This window comes from Phacochoerus africanus, chromosome 6 (assembly GCF_016906955.1).
Source record: "Phacochoerus africanus isolate WHEZ1 chromosome 6, ROS_Pafr_v1, whole genome shotgun sequence".
Lineage (NCBI taxonomy): Eukaryota > Metazoa > Chordata > Mammalia > Artiodactyla > Suidae > Phacochoerus > Phacochoerus africanus.
Genome location: NC_062549.1, coordinates 69,585,969 through 69,600,317, shown reverse-complemented (window position 1 = coordinate 69,600,317; position 14,349 = coordinate 69,585,969). Strand labels below are relative to the sequence as shown.

Below are 14,349 nucleotides of genomic sequence, written 5' to 3'. Positions count from 1 at the left end.
GTGTCCCTAATAGACAAGGCACTTGCAGAATAGGCTAGATGCACAGGTGAGGCAGGGTCATCCCGACAAAAAGTAATTTGGATCTCAGCTGTAGTTTTTTAGAGTTGTACAAAAAGGGGGGATATCAGGCAAACTGTAGGACTTAAACAGAGACTTTCAATCCCTTAGAAGAGATATTTATGTCCAGGAACATGTCTAGATAGTCTAGGAGCCAAATGTTTTTCTTCCCTCCCTGGAGAGAAATTTGGCATTCCTCAGAACTGAGTTTTTCTAGAATTAAAATTATGGAGTCAGAGACCTATAGATCCAAAAAGGACCTTAAAAATCATCGACTCCAACTTCATAATTTATAAAGGAGAAAACTAAGTCCCAGAGAGATTAAAAGATTTATTAAAGGACACCCAGATTGTCAGTGTCACTCAGATCCGAAGTGCTGGTCTCCTGACTCCAGTGTCCTTCAGATATTTCAGTCATAATTCCCTGGTTAGGGGCAACCAGCAGCTGCAAAGCACATGGACTTTAATTTCAGGTTAAATCAGAGCTAAAGCACAGAAAAACCCAAGGGTTTCAGCTACAAATTAAACAGGTTAGAGATGTTAAGGATTATCTGATGAAAAAATTTTCATCATTCACTGTTAGAGAAGGCCCTAGTTTTCATAAATGAAAATAAGAAAGAATTGAAAATAAGAAAGAATTCCTCCACCTGAATCATAAAAGACAGAGACAAAACAAGAACTTTGATAGACTCCACAAAATTCCCATGGATACAATGAGATACCATATAGAGTAGTTGTTCTCTCATTTGAGGCAACTGGAGCCTATAGTTGGTCAATTACCTAAAAAATTAAATAAATAAAACATCATTTTAGGTGATATAAACACACTACAATAATTTTATTTTAATTTTAAACCTGAATAGATATTTATTCTCCATGTATGGCTAGATAGAATGTTTCCTTTAATGATGTGTATTAGTTTATTATTGCTGCCATAACAGATTACCACCAGCACAGTAGCCTAAAATGATAGAAAATTATTATCTTATAATTCTGGAGGTCAGAAGTCCAAAACAGATCTTATTGGGCTAAAATCAAGGTGTTGGCAGGGCTTCAGGGCAGCCTTTTTTAAGGGCAATTCTCTTTCCCTCTGCATTCCTATGTCGCTGGTTTATAAAATATTTATTTAAATTACACAATTACAATAACAAGCACTCCTCTCTTAAACAATTTTGAACATAAACAGAATTTGATAGAAATTACTCCACTGCGGGCACAAGGGTGAGCAGGTTGCTGGCCTGGGACCCACCGGGCCCTGGTCCACAGTGTGCTAAGAAATAAATGAAAAGTTTTCTTCCACTAGTAGAATATGTACATCTAAGTGGTTTAGGAGAGCTTCTATTGTATAAAGCGCCTTGTGTAGTATAAAGCATTCCACAGATATAAGGTATCACTATTATTTCTGCTTTTAGTTCAAGGTCTGGTGCTAAGAATTAAACACATAGACATTTAAGATTAGATCTAGATAATGCATGACAGGTAGGAAAAAAAAAAAAAAAGCAGGCAAGAAACTAGCCTGATGACTAAAGAAAGTCAGAAAAATTTGCAAGCAAATTTTCCTTGCTCAAGCCAGGATAAAATCTAGAATTAAATTAGTTAATAATGTAAGTTAAATTTCGATTAATAAAGTCTTTAATTATAGTTAAAGCCTTGCTTCCTTTATTAATTTGCTTTTACTGTCTCTGAAAATTTAGGTTTAGCTGTCTACCTAAAGAGCTATTTTTGAAAATATTTAATTGGCTAGAAAAAGTTTATTGAACCCTTTTTTCAAATGACCTATCTTTAGGAAACTGAGCTGTTTGGCTCGTTAAACTAAAAATGTATCCAGGCCTTCTCATGAAAGCACATTTTAACTCAAGCTGAGTAGAGGAGGGTAAAGAGACCCTCAGTAATATCCTGAGATTATAAACACAGATGTGTAAACATGCGACAGAAAAGCAGTGCTCAATCCAGGGTTGACGGGCTTCCCATGTCTGTGTTCTTTTGCCTTAAATGGCTTTTGTCTTTGACTACCCGACTCAAGAACGATCTCCGTCTACAAACTTGTTGAAGAAGCGTAAGAGACATTGTAAATTTAAGCTGTACCTGCCAGCCAAGGGCGTGGCTTTCTTCATCCCTAACCTAAGTGAAAGCCAAGCACGCGTTCTGTATTAGTTGGCCGAGGCTGCCATGACAAAGAGCCACCAACTACAGAAATTTATTGTATCCATTCTGGTGGCTAGAATTCAGGATCAAGGGGTTAGCAGAGCTGTGTTCTCCCTCAAAGTACTAGGGAAGGCCTCTCTCCTAGTTTCTGGAAGTTTCCTTAATTGTGATAGCATAACCCCAATATTTTCATGACATACTCCTTGTCTGTGTATCTGTATGTGTATAAATTACCCCTTTTATAAGGACATTAAGTCACATTATATTAGGGACCCCCCCTTATTCCAGGATGACCCCATCTTAACTAATTACACCTGCAATGACCCTATTTCCAAATAAATTCACATTCTGAGGTACTAGGGGTTAGAATTTCAGTATGTGAAACTGTGGTAGACATAGTTCAACCCAAAATGGTGTCTCTAGAGGAAGACATCATCATCCTATGGTTTGTACTAATTCCCCAAATAATTTTTAATTTTAATAACGAGTGCATAGTCCAGTTTAACCAGATGTAATAGTAATAATCATAATCACAAAAATTATGGTGAGGGCTAGAAGAAACAATAGATCAAAAAAGCAGTAAAATAAAAATTGGTTAATAAAAATTGGTGAAGTTTATCATTAGCTAAGACTAGGTGCAACATCATCAGTAAAAAGAAAAAACTAACAATGAGCACAGAAATATGAGAGGCAAAGATTCTTTTAAAAACAAGCAGAGGGACTAGATCAAGTTTAAGGAACACATGCAGTCCCCTTTAGGAAAGCACATTACTTCAAACATACCTGAAACACATGAGCATCCTTTAACTTGCTTTTGGTGCTAGAGATGAACCTGGTGGTTTGTTACCTGATAATGGTCATGGTTTAAAAGGGAATTTGGAAAAATAAAAATAAAATAAATAAATAAATAAATAAAGGAATAAACCTATGGTGGAGTCTGAGTCAGGAAGACATTGGTTTTTTTAATTACTCTAGGAGTCTTCGCTCATCCCCATGCTAAGGGGGCCAGAAGAATCTTGCTTAGTACAAATCGATGCATCATTCTTATGACAGTGGTAAGACATAATTATTATCCCCTGAGGAGGCAAAGTGAATGGGCAGAAGGCATATTATGGAAGGTACAAGAATTTCCCAAAGGCAGGAATGGGCTCCCAGATCACAACAGGAATGAGGCAATAACAAGCCCTCACTGACCTGGAGCAAGAAGAGGATGGGGTCAGAACAGATGCTGAGGTGTGAGATTGCCTGAGAGGGGAAGTGGTGGAAGAAAAAGGATTCAGAATTTACATCTGAGGCCTGGATTCAAATTGCAGGACTCTCACTTCCTGGCTGTGTGTGCAAGCCATTTGACCTCTGTGACTCTCAGTTTTCCTGTCTATAAAATGGGCACATTTATCTCGAGAGCAGTTCATAGAAATCCATTGAAAAAAAAGGGAATTTGGATAAGGAAAACAAAGTCCATTTATCTAATAAGGTACAAAATAGTAAGTAAGTTTCTTTCAAAGTAAACGTTTAAATAAAGTACAAACAGAAACTTTCTTTCAGTGACACAGGTGTGAGGAACACACCCTAGACTAAAAATGTTAAAGACATTTGCTCCACATGTGCAATAAATACTAAACAAAAGAAAGATCCAAGGAGTCTACAACCCTTCTTATATATCAAGTTGTATTTTTCTTGCTCAGGAATAATTAAAATTTGTCCTCTTTCTACAAGATCTGTTATGTGGGACTAGTCAGTAATTTTATGGAGAGTTCAAGTTCTCAGAGTTTTTAATCTCCTTGTTTTATAGCAATATTCCATAGATATATATAGTACACTGTTCTATGTGTTAGTACACAGCTTACTGAGTTTAGGTGTGTTATAGAGGCCGATGTATTAGAACATGAAGTTGACTCTATTAAACACTGTAAACCACCATAATACCTCTTAAGAGTAAATCCTGTTCATTTGTTTTTTTTCTTATAAAAAGAATTCACAGAATGTGCTTTGGCAGAACCTCCTATACCATGTAATTACAAAAGTAATTATTAAATTGAAGGCATAAAAATTTTATCTTAGTTTGTTATTTTTGTCTTCAGTAAAACTGACTTCAGTGCCTTTAACTCACTTTCTAACTCACTAGTTTTTCATTTATAAGGAAATGACTCTTATCAAACTTTAGAATATTGCTCCGAATGATTATGAATGTAGAATAACACTGTGTTGTATTTTCATTCTCTCATAACCACAAATAAAACTTTGCATCTTTGGTATTTTTTTCAACATTTGATGTATTAGTCAAGACTTTGGTTACAATCAATGGAAACCAAACACAAAGTAACTTACATTTTAAAAAAATTATTGGCTTATAAATTTGTAAAGTCTAAAGTTGCACAGAGCAAAGGCTGGATCTAGAAATTCAAATGATGTTATCAGGTCTTTGCCTATTTGTCCCATAATCGTCTTCTTTTGTTCACAGCCCATCCTCTCCTGCCTGACAAGTACCATATTATCTGAAGCCCCAAATACCCAGTGCTGGTAAGTAGACAATCGCTTTATCTTGTTTTTCTGTTCTTGTTTTTTCCTTTCGCCCCAAGGTTTTCCCTCTGAAAACTGCATCTTACTGTGCTGATACTGTAGCCTCTAAGCCAGGTATGACTGAGACAAAAGACTCTTAAATAATTGTCAATAAGTGTACTGATTATAGTCATCTTTAAGCTCTAGAATAAGAAACATATTCCTTTGCTTAAGTATAGGGACTTTCTATACCTATATCTTTATGATGTTCAAAAAAAAAAAAACTCAAAAAAAGAAATAGCATTTTTACTGAACAATATGATAATCTCAACTTAGAATTAATAGAATTAAAGTTTCTGTACCAACTTGAGAGCTGAAAATATATTCAGGAAGTCAAAATATTCTTTAAACTCTCTTATTTGAATCAACAAACCTCAAGACTTTGGTATTTAAAATGAAAATTTCTGATATATCCCAACAACAATTCTCATTTACAAAAAAAGCATTATCCTAGCACCGTTTCACTTGCTATTGAATCATCACACTGAAACAGTAATAATAGAAAAGACAGGATAAAAAGTCATCTATTCTTGTGAATGCAAGTGACAGAACATCTCCTACTTTGATCTCTTGTGATATTCAAATGTTAGCTGGGAGAGAGAAACCACAAAGGAGAGTTTGATTTATTTGGCTAAACTACAGTGATTTGCAAGGCCTGTTTCAAACACACAGCATCAACATCAGCAGCAGCAACGTTCTACCTACAGACGCGAGCTTGACCTTTGCCTTTGTAAATGCCAAAGATGGTAAAAATCGACAGTCCTTCGATTCTAGGAATTTGAACTTTGAAATCAAGGGTAGCTTCAGCTCTCAGTTTAAATAAATATTAGGGAGATGTACAAGCATAGACACCAGTGATGAAGTTGTTACTTCAAGATCTTTCTACGATGTTCTTGAATTTATATTATCTGGGCTTGTTTGTTTACCTAGTCATGCTACATAGAGTTTGGTCCATTTTGGGCTTATCCTAATGTTGGCCATCTACCACTGGAGATTCAGCTGTAACACATACTTGGAGAGAATTCTGGATAAGTAGTTAAGGATATCCCAATGATACTAGGTCTTCTAATCATTTCTTAGGATTTTCTACTTCTTTGCAGTAAGTACCACAGCTGTAATCGTACATCTATGTATTTCTTATTTATTAAGTGTATGTTTCTATAACACCATAAATCCTATGAAACCAGAGGCTATATCTGTGTCTGTATATTAACTGCCTAGAAGTATAGCATAAAATACGTGTAAAATAAACGCTTGTTGAATAAGTGAATGAAAGAGGCAATTCCAAGAGGCACCCTCCCAGTTCTTTACAAATTCATGTGATTTTTACAGCAGGTAAGTGGGAGGTGTAGAGTAAATCTATGTCTCCTCAATTTACCTGTTTTTGAAAATACAGATTATCAGAACTTTCTTCCCACAGAGATACTGATTCAGAGGGTTTGGGGTGAAACCCCAGCATTGGTGTTTTAAACCAGATCTCCTAGGGGAGACCTATAATGGAGCAAATTTAAGAGATATTAAAGGTTCATACCATCTTAGATCCAAAATTCTAGAATGTTCCTCTCTGTTAAGTGATCAAAGAACTTCTGGAATCCTCACAATTCCCATGCTTATTAAAAGAAATGTTGACATCATTATATTTCTTTGTTCTGCCCACTTGGAATTTCCTGATTTTACATTTGTAATTTTGACTACTTTGAGTGAAACTGAAGAGCACTTCAGTGCCTGGTCTTTGAAAACAAAACAAAACAAAACCTGTTCACCTAATGTGGGGTTCTAGCTGACCACTCAAGTTCCACAGATAACAGAATCTGTTTTTGTGTTGCATGGTCTTTTATTTTAGGAAACTGGGTTTTAATGGTATGCACAATCACAGAGCCTTGTAGGAGACATCCCTCTCCTCTCCTGGTAGCAGAACCCAAATTTTGCTTTGGAGGAACCATTTTTAGTCACGTGGCATGGCACAGATACAAGTGACCTCACCCCCCAAATTTTAAAGTGGAGCCTGATTGGCTTAAACCCACCGGTGAATCCCATCCCTTTAGTGAAGTATTTGGTTGAGTACAGAAACTAAGCAGAGCCAGTGAAGCAGGGGACATGTTTGCTGGGGCTTCTGGGACTAAAAGGCATATCTTTTCCATGGAGGTTACCAAAAGAAATGTTTCTTTTTCTTTCCAGTGAGTTACAAAAATATAACTGCTCCGGCCATTTTGAGACCATGAGGCAACTGAAGGCTATCAGGGGCCCTGGTTGTAGTCTGAGAATATAATCAATACAAAAGACAGAAAAATCGAGATGCAATCAGTCCTAGACGATATCACACAAGTTTCCATATTAAGTCTCAATTACAACCAACCCTGACTTGCCTTTTGAGTATGTGACCTAATGAATCTCCTCCTTTGTTTATGTCAGTTTGTGCTGGGGTCCCTGTCACTTGAACCTTAAAGATTCCTAACAGACATAAGACCCCTGACCATCAGGAAGTAACCCTTAGAAATATCTGCGGGAAGAGACAGGAGCTGTAACGTCATCGGTGATGCCAGAGATGGATGTAGACGTTAGCATGCCTTCCTGAAATACCATGGTTTTTGTGCAAAAAGTAGAAAATAAAATCCCTTTTTAAGGAATACCGTGGCCTAGCCACATGTTCCAAACTAGAAACCCATAAACATAATTTAGCAAGATTTTTTTTTCTGATATGCCAATTCATTACCTGAAATCTCAGAATAATATAAAAAATTGAAATAGCATGTCATTAGGTATTTCACCAGTTGCCTTTATTGCACTGAAAATAAAATTACATAAAAATCAGGATTATCTCTGAAAATTCAAGGCATATGGTGGCCATGCCTAGGGAACCTCCACCTTGTTTTATGGGAATAAATTATTGTTAAAACGAACACACTGCTAGAAATGCTGTTACCAGTCTGCAGGTCATAAAGATAAAAAGAGCTAAACCAACCTCTCGGTGTGGAATTGGCAAGTGAAAAGATGTGTTCTGCACACAATAGGTATGCAGTGAATCTGTCTGACAACAAAAACCCTGCTAGGATTAGCAGTGAGCTATTTAAGCCCTGCTGTTTCTTGTGGACTTTGTGGCTGCAGAGCAAGGAAACTGTCGTCATTAACAAGAACCCCAAGCTATGGCTCTTCTTCCTCCACTTCAAACTTTCATAAACCCTACAGTCAGGTGCTGGGCTCTCATCAGTGACTGACAGGAGCACAGGGTCTGAAGGAAACATTTTTGTCTGCGATTATTTGTGAAGGATGATAATTTCACTGTGTCTGTGTCAACAGGCTTGTTACTATGGAATTTGTAAATATAGTCACTAAACTGTAAAATGATAGTCTTGTATTGAAATTGACCTGCTTTTAACCTATGTGTTTTAGCATCTGGCATCTAAAAATTCTGCTGTATAGCACAAATCAAAGTAGATAAAACCAGTTGGCTGAAAACAAAAAATGAGAGTGGGCATGTCTTTCCATTTCTGGAAAAGACTGAGAAACAAAATAGAGACCACCTTTGAAAATCCAAATTACAAAAGGTTTTTTAAAACATTTAAAAAATACATGTACCAATATATTCATGTATATCGTGTGTATACACACAGAGATATATTTCAGCTGACCTCAAGCATTAATGAACAAAAGGTATCAAAAAGCTCAAGATAAACCATAAGATAAACCACTTCTACTTGGTAGGAAAGCAATTATATTTCCAGAATTGGAACCATGTGCTATGGTTTCACAGAGTATTTGCAGAAGAATTTGCATGTATAATCCTTATATGTAAGCGTCACCATCATATGATGACAAACACATTTTCTTGAATAACCAGATTTAACATCTCCCATCCCTATCTGCTTGAGAAAGAACTCTGCCCCGTTCACCACAAACCATTCCTGGTCGTTCCTCAGCATCTTGCTTCCCACCAATGGAAGTTCTTGTTCATTTGTTCCCTCCAGACTTTTGATAGTAATAGGATTAACTATCATTTGAGTACTATGTACTAAGCAGTGTGCTAGGTGATTTACATTTCTCACTTTGTCCTAACAACAAGATAGGTGCTCTCTTTTAGTCACTATACAAATAGAGAAACTGAGGCTTGAGTTCATAAGAAATTAAATGGCAGAGTCAGAACTCAGAGTTGAATTTTAACCCAGTTTGATTCTAAAGCCCATGCTCTTAACCATTACATAATTGATCATTAACTATTACCCTTGGATTTTTTAAAAGGATTCTAAAATTCTCTCAATAGTTGTAAGGTAATATATTCCAGTTATACAATCTGATTCTGATATATTTACACTGAAATTTTTCAGATAAACCACTTAAGTTTAAAGGAAAAGGTAAAATGCAACAAGCAATATTTGTATGACTTGTGGAGTTAAGAATTGATCAATTATAATTAGACAGAATCTGGTGGTTCAGACACCACAAGAACACACTGAACTTGTATTTTGCCTGTTTTAGTAATGATTCACCAGGCTTTATAGCTGATGCCATCTGAAACTCATGAGCACTATATCCAGGCATTTCTTTTTTCTTCATCTGCCAATTTCATGTTCTCACTTTGTGATTTTCCTGTAGAAATATTAATGATTTTGGAAGACAAAGGCTATGATGGAGGTCTTCTGCAGATACAGGATTACTTCAGATGCTCTTCTAGTATCCTCTACACATATCCAGTTTTTTCTCGCCTCTTTTCTCATCCTCTTGTTATTTCTTCTTTCCTTCTTCTTCTCCCATAAATGTCCCATATCTTCCATTTTTCTTATGGCCTCAAGGTCATTTTTCTTTTGTTTATGTAGTTAAATACATGGTCATGGTATGAAAGGTCTCAATCCATACTTTGGCCATTTTATCACCTTGAGGAGATACAGATACAGATTAGCCATAGTATATACAGATAGATGATAGAAAGAGATAGGTAGATAGATAGAAGATAGATAGATAGATAGATAGATAGATAGATATAGATAGATAGATAATAGGTAATAATATGTAAATAAACAGATAATAGATAATAGGTAGACAGGCACATAGATAGATTGATAATTCTTGAATGATTTTAAGACCTGACTACTTCACACTTTGACATTCATGAGATCAGGTCTGATATAATTGGCAGTGCCTTTGATTTGATGATGCACAATAAATACAGTCACTTCCACGACAGCAGTATGTCTTCTAGTAACCTTAAGTATCCCCCTTTTTTTTGAAATCTCTCAAACACAAATACATAAATGTAATGTCTGCTTTTAAAATTCTCAAAAAATTAAAAATTAAATAAATTGATAAATTAAAAAAAAATACTCAGACCTTTTTCCTGTTTTTCTCTCTTCGTGTTCCATGCAAAAAGACATGAAGTCAGAGCCCTGTAATTATGGGGTTCTTTCTCCTATATTCTAGGTCAATAATTTTTAGGAAATATACATCAACCCTCCTTTTCAAATCAAACTCCAAAATGTGGTGTTGATTTTTTTCAGGCATTTTCAAATCTGCTTGACTATGTCTTCCTTCCGCCCCTCCACCCCTCTCCCCTCTGGTAAGTGACAAGGTGCTACGTACTATAAGTCTAGGTGCTGGAGCAGCACCAGTGGGCTCCAGCGTCAGCGTGTGCACTCGATGTACATATTTTATTCTTACCTTTCCTCCACAGCCAAGACTGTCAGAGGAAACATGGCATTTTTTACAGCTTTCTGCTAAGTGTCAGGCTTTGCACTTCAAATATTTGATAAGTGGAGCATAAGTTGCAGGAGCACATCCATGCGAAAGGCAGATACACAGTCTAACTTTCACTCCCCTGTTAACTTTTTCATCTCCCTGCAGAAGTTGTTTCTGTCCATATTTTTACTTCAGCTGGGCTGAGTGGGAGAAAGAACTCAAAGGGAGGTCTAAGCAGATGGTTGTCACAAACTGCATACGGCAATTGAGAATTAGTGTACAAGCATATGCAACCTGGTACAGTATGAAACATTCCAGCATATGAGTGCTGAAATAAATCAAGCCTGGAGAAGATCGGGATGATAAAAAGATGGGCTCTTTTCTCCCTGTTACATATATATATTTAGGCCTGCTGAATTCATTAGGATATGTTCTCTGTTTTCAGTAGGCAAGTTAACACCTAAATTGAGCAGATTCGTGTAGATTCTGGTATCTCGCCTTTCTCATCCACAGTGTGCTTTCTGAAAAGACGTATTTCTCAAGAGAGGCGCATCTTTTTCATATCAGGTTTGGAGATTATGGCATCCACTTGCCTGGACAAATTTAATCATCATAATAATTACTAAGCAGATATAACAAGGTACATGCACTCCCCAATTTATTAACGACAAGCACGCACCCGGCACAGTGTACATAGAGTTTCCATGTACGTTTTTGGACTACTCATGACCCTACTGGTGACCAATCTGCTGAAAGCAGTTCATTCATAAATATATGACCTTCTAAGGGTTTTTTCACTGAGAATGGTGATAAAGAGACCTATACCAACAGTAGTTAACAGCAAGTGGTGTCAAATTCGCAGCCCAGAAGTCTCTAGAGTAGGAGCAGTAAAGAGACACAGCTTTGCCATGTTGCCTTTTCTAATGATAAATAATTGATAATCATCCTCATTAGTACTCTTATGAATTCCAGTCAATGGGGTGAAGTGAGGTTTTCCCCCCAGTGGGCGTGGCTTTTTGTGGCTGGTGAAGAGAGGCCCACATGCTGCCCCTGCTCCTGCAGCCAGCAGCAGCTCCTCCCTTCCCTAAACTTGCTCCGGATGAGTTTTAAAGACGCTCCAGTCATTTTCAACGAGGCCTTTGCGGCCATTGCCTTTTTCCTTTGTGTACCTTCCCATCTGCCCTTCTTTATGAGAGGCGAAAGAAATGCAAGACACAAAAGAAAGAGGAAGGGGGGGAGTGATAGATATTGGCTCAAGAATAAAGATTGAATTCCATATTGGTAGACCCAAACACAAATCAACTCTGAACTACAGGAGTCTACGAACATGCACATAAATCATTTATAACGATAATCCAAGACGAGGTCCAAATCTCATTAAAGTATATGAATCCTTAATCTATTTTGGCAAAAAAGCACCAATACACATTTTTTCTTTTTATCATAAATTACAGTTCTGTGGCACTGTGCAAATATTACCAAGCTGTAAGACAGCTGTGCTCCATTAAAATGTGTAATGGTCGCTGATTCCTTACAGCACATGGTCATCAGGCTGAATCTACAGCCAGTAATTAGGAAGATGAAATGTTTAATTGTGCCTTAATTTTGATAAAATTTATCTGTCACACATCCCGCAGCCGAGCATTATGCTCACAAATCAATGTCATCAGGCCGAGCAGGAACTCAAGCACCAGATTCTTGTCCCTGACAGATTCATTTGAATATGTAACTGCTCTGTGATGAGCTACAAGGCTAAGGAAGAAAGTGAAAACTTGCCCTGTTGACATGTTCTGGTGAGGTAGGTCCTGTTACTTCCTAAAGGAAAAGTAAGGCTCAAAGACAATTCCACTCCTACCTCTTGAAGGCCACTGTCTATCTCTAGCTCTGATCAAATAAAGAAAGGCCACCCTTCAGCCTCTACCTTTTTCATCTTTTTTTTTTTAAATCTTATTATAGTTGATTTACTATGTTCCACCAATTTCTGCTGTACAGCAAAGTGACCCAGTTATATATATACGTTTTTTCTTGTAATATCTTCTACTGTGTTCCATCACAAGCGATTAGATATAGTTCCCTGTGCTATACACCAGGACCTCATTGCTTATCCACTCCAAATGCAGTAGTTTGCATCTACTAACCCCAAACTCCCATTCCATCCCACTCTCTCCCCCTCCCCACTGGCAACCACAAAGTCTCTTCTCCATGTCCTTGAGTTTATTTTCTGTAGATAGGTTCATTTGTGCCGTATATTAGATTCCCGATATAAGTGATATCATATGTTATTTGTCTTTCTGTGGCTTACTTCACTTAGTATGGGGATCTCTAGTTCCATCCATGTTGCTGCAAATGGCATTATTTTGTTCTTTTTCATGGCTGAGTAGTATTCCATTGTATATATATACCACATCTTCTTAATCTATTCATCTGTCAATGGACATTTAGGTTGTTTGTCTAAGCAGTTCTAGAGGTAAGGATCATGTCTTGGCTACTGTGAATAGTGCTGCAATGAACATAGGGGTGCACGTATCTCTCTGAATGAAAGTTTTGTCTGGATATATGCCCAGGAGTGGGATTGCTGGGTCATATGGTAGTTCTTTATTTAGTTTTCTGAGGTACCTCCATATTGTTTTCTGCAGGAACTCAAGCACCAGATTCTTGTCCCTGTCCACAGTGGTTGTACCAATTTACATTCCCACCAACAGTGTAGGAGGGTTTACCTTTTTCATCTTAAAATCTATTGATGTGGGGAGAAGAGATGGATGGCAGGAGAAGGTGGAGAAAGAGAGAAAGTAATTTAGTAATGCCCTTTGTAGTCCTCTATCCTAACACCCTTATCTAAGGATAGGTCAGTGAGGCCAGCAAGAGCCATCACAATGAACTGGGTAGCTAAACATGCACTGATTCACAGAACATTAGAATGTTAGCCATGAAACGTCTTTTGTTTTATGCACCAGAGAGACTGCCTAAGGACCAGAGCACCATCAGAAAGCATTCAGATTCCCGTGAGGCAATCACAGTTGAGATAACCTAACATTTTACAGAAGGCTTTATAATGCTTATAAGCAATATTTACAAATCATCATGTTGAATACGTTTTTCAAATGGCAAGAAATATTATTTTAAGCACAGGGACGTGTAAGTACAAATACCTGCCAAGGCTGAAAATTCATTTGTGTCATGTTTTCCCCACAAAATGAATCAGTCATCATCTCTCACCCACAATAACGATGGCTCATTACCCAAGAGAATTTAAAGAGCAGACGTAGGAATGTAATTGACATTTTAATTTTACATGGCCCTGGAAATAAAAATCATTGAGGGAGGTCATGGCCAAGGCTGTGGGAGGGTGGAAGGCAGGTGTGAAGAAAGGGCAGATCAAGATGGACAGTTGTAGAGGACACAAAACAGCCAAGACCCCTAGAAAATGGTGAGTGTCCAAAGGGAGGCTCTATTTGTCCAGGCCAGCAAGTTAGATCCTCGGCAAGGTCTTAGAAATTTTTTCAAAGTATTTATTGAATGAATAAATTAATGGCATTGATTTTCTGTGTACTTTGATTTTTTTTGGGGGGGGGGGCACTGTGCCCATGGGATGCATAAGTTCCCAGGCCAGGGATGCAACCTAAGCCACAGCAGTGACAATGCCTGGGTCTTTGACCCACTCTGCCACCAGGGAACTCCTAAAATGTTCTTAATAGGCCAAAATTTTACCAAAGGACACAGTTAAGTTTTCGAAGGTCACTCATTCCTCACCAGGCAATTAATGAACCCGCGGAAGACTCAGAGCATGCCAGCTTACTTTAAAGTAAAATAAGTCTCAAGATCAGGAATAATTTTAGAAGAGTCTTCAGGGAGAGCCAAATGGCATTAAGCTATAGCCTGCTAACAAGAAGACTCATTAAAACACTTTTCTAAACTTAGCCAT

The 14,349-nt window shown here is 37.4% G+C and overlaps 1 long non-coding RNA gene across 3 annotated transcripts in view; it reads left to right on the top strand.

Moving 5' to 3' along the window:
- Nucleotides 1–14,349, top strand: part of LOC125129288 (uncharacterized) — a 297,482-nt gene that overhangs the window by 265,638 nt on the left and 17,495 nt on the right. For all 3 annotated transcript variants that reach the window (XR_007135442.1, XR_007135443.1, XR_007135441.1), the window contains one exon: nt 4,663–4,721. This is a non-coding gene — a long non-coding RNA (uncharacterized LOC125129288). The remainder of the gene's footprint in view (nt 1–4,662; nt 4,722–14,349) is intronic.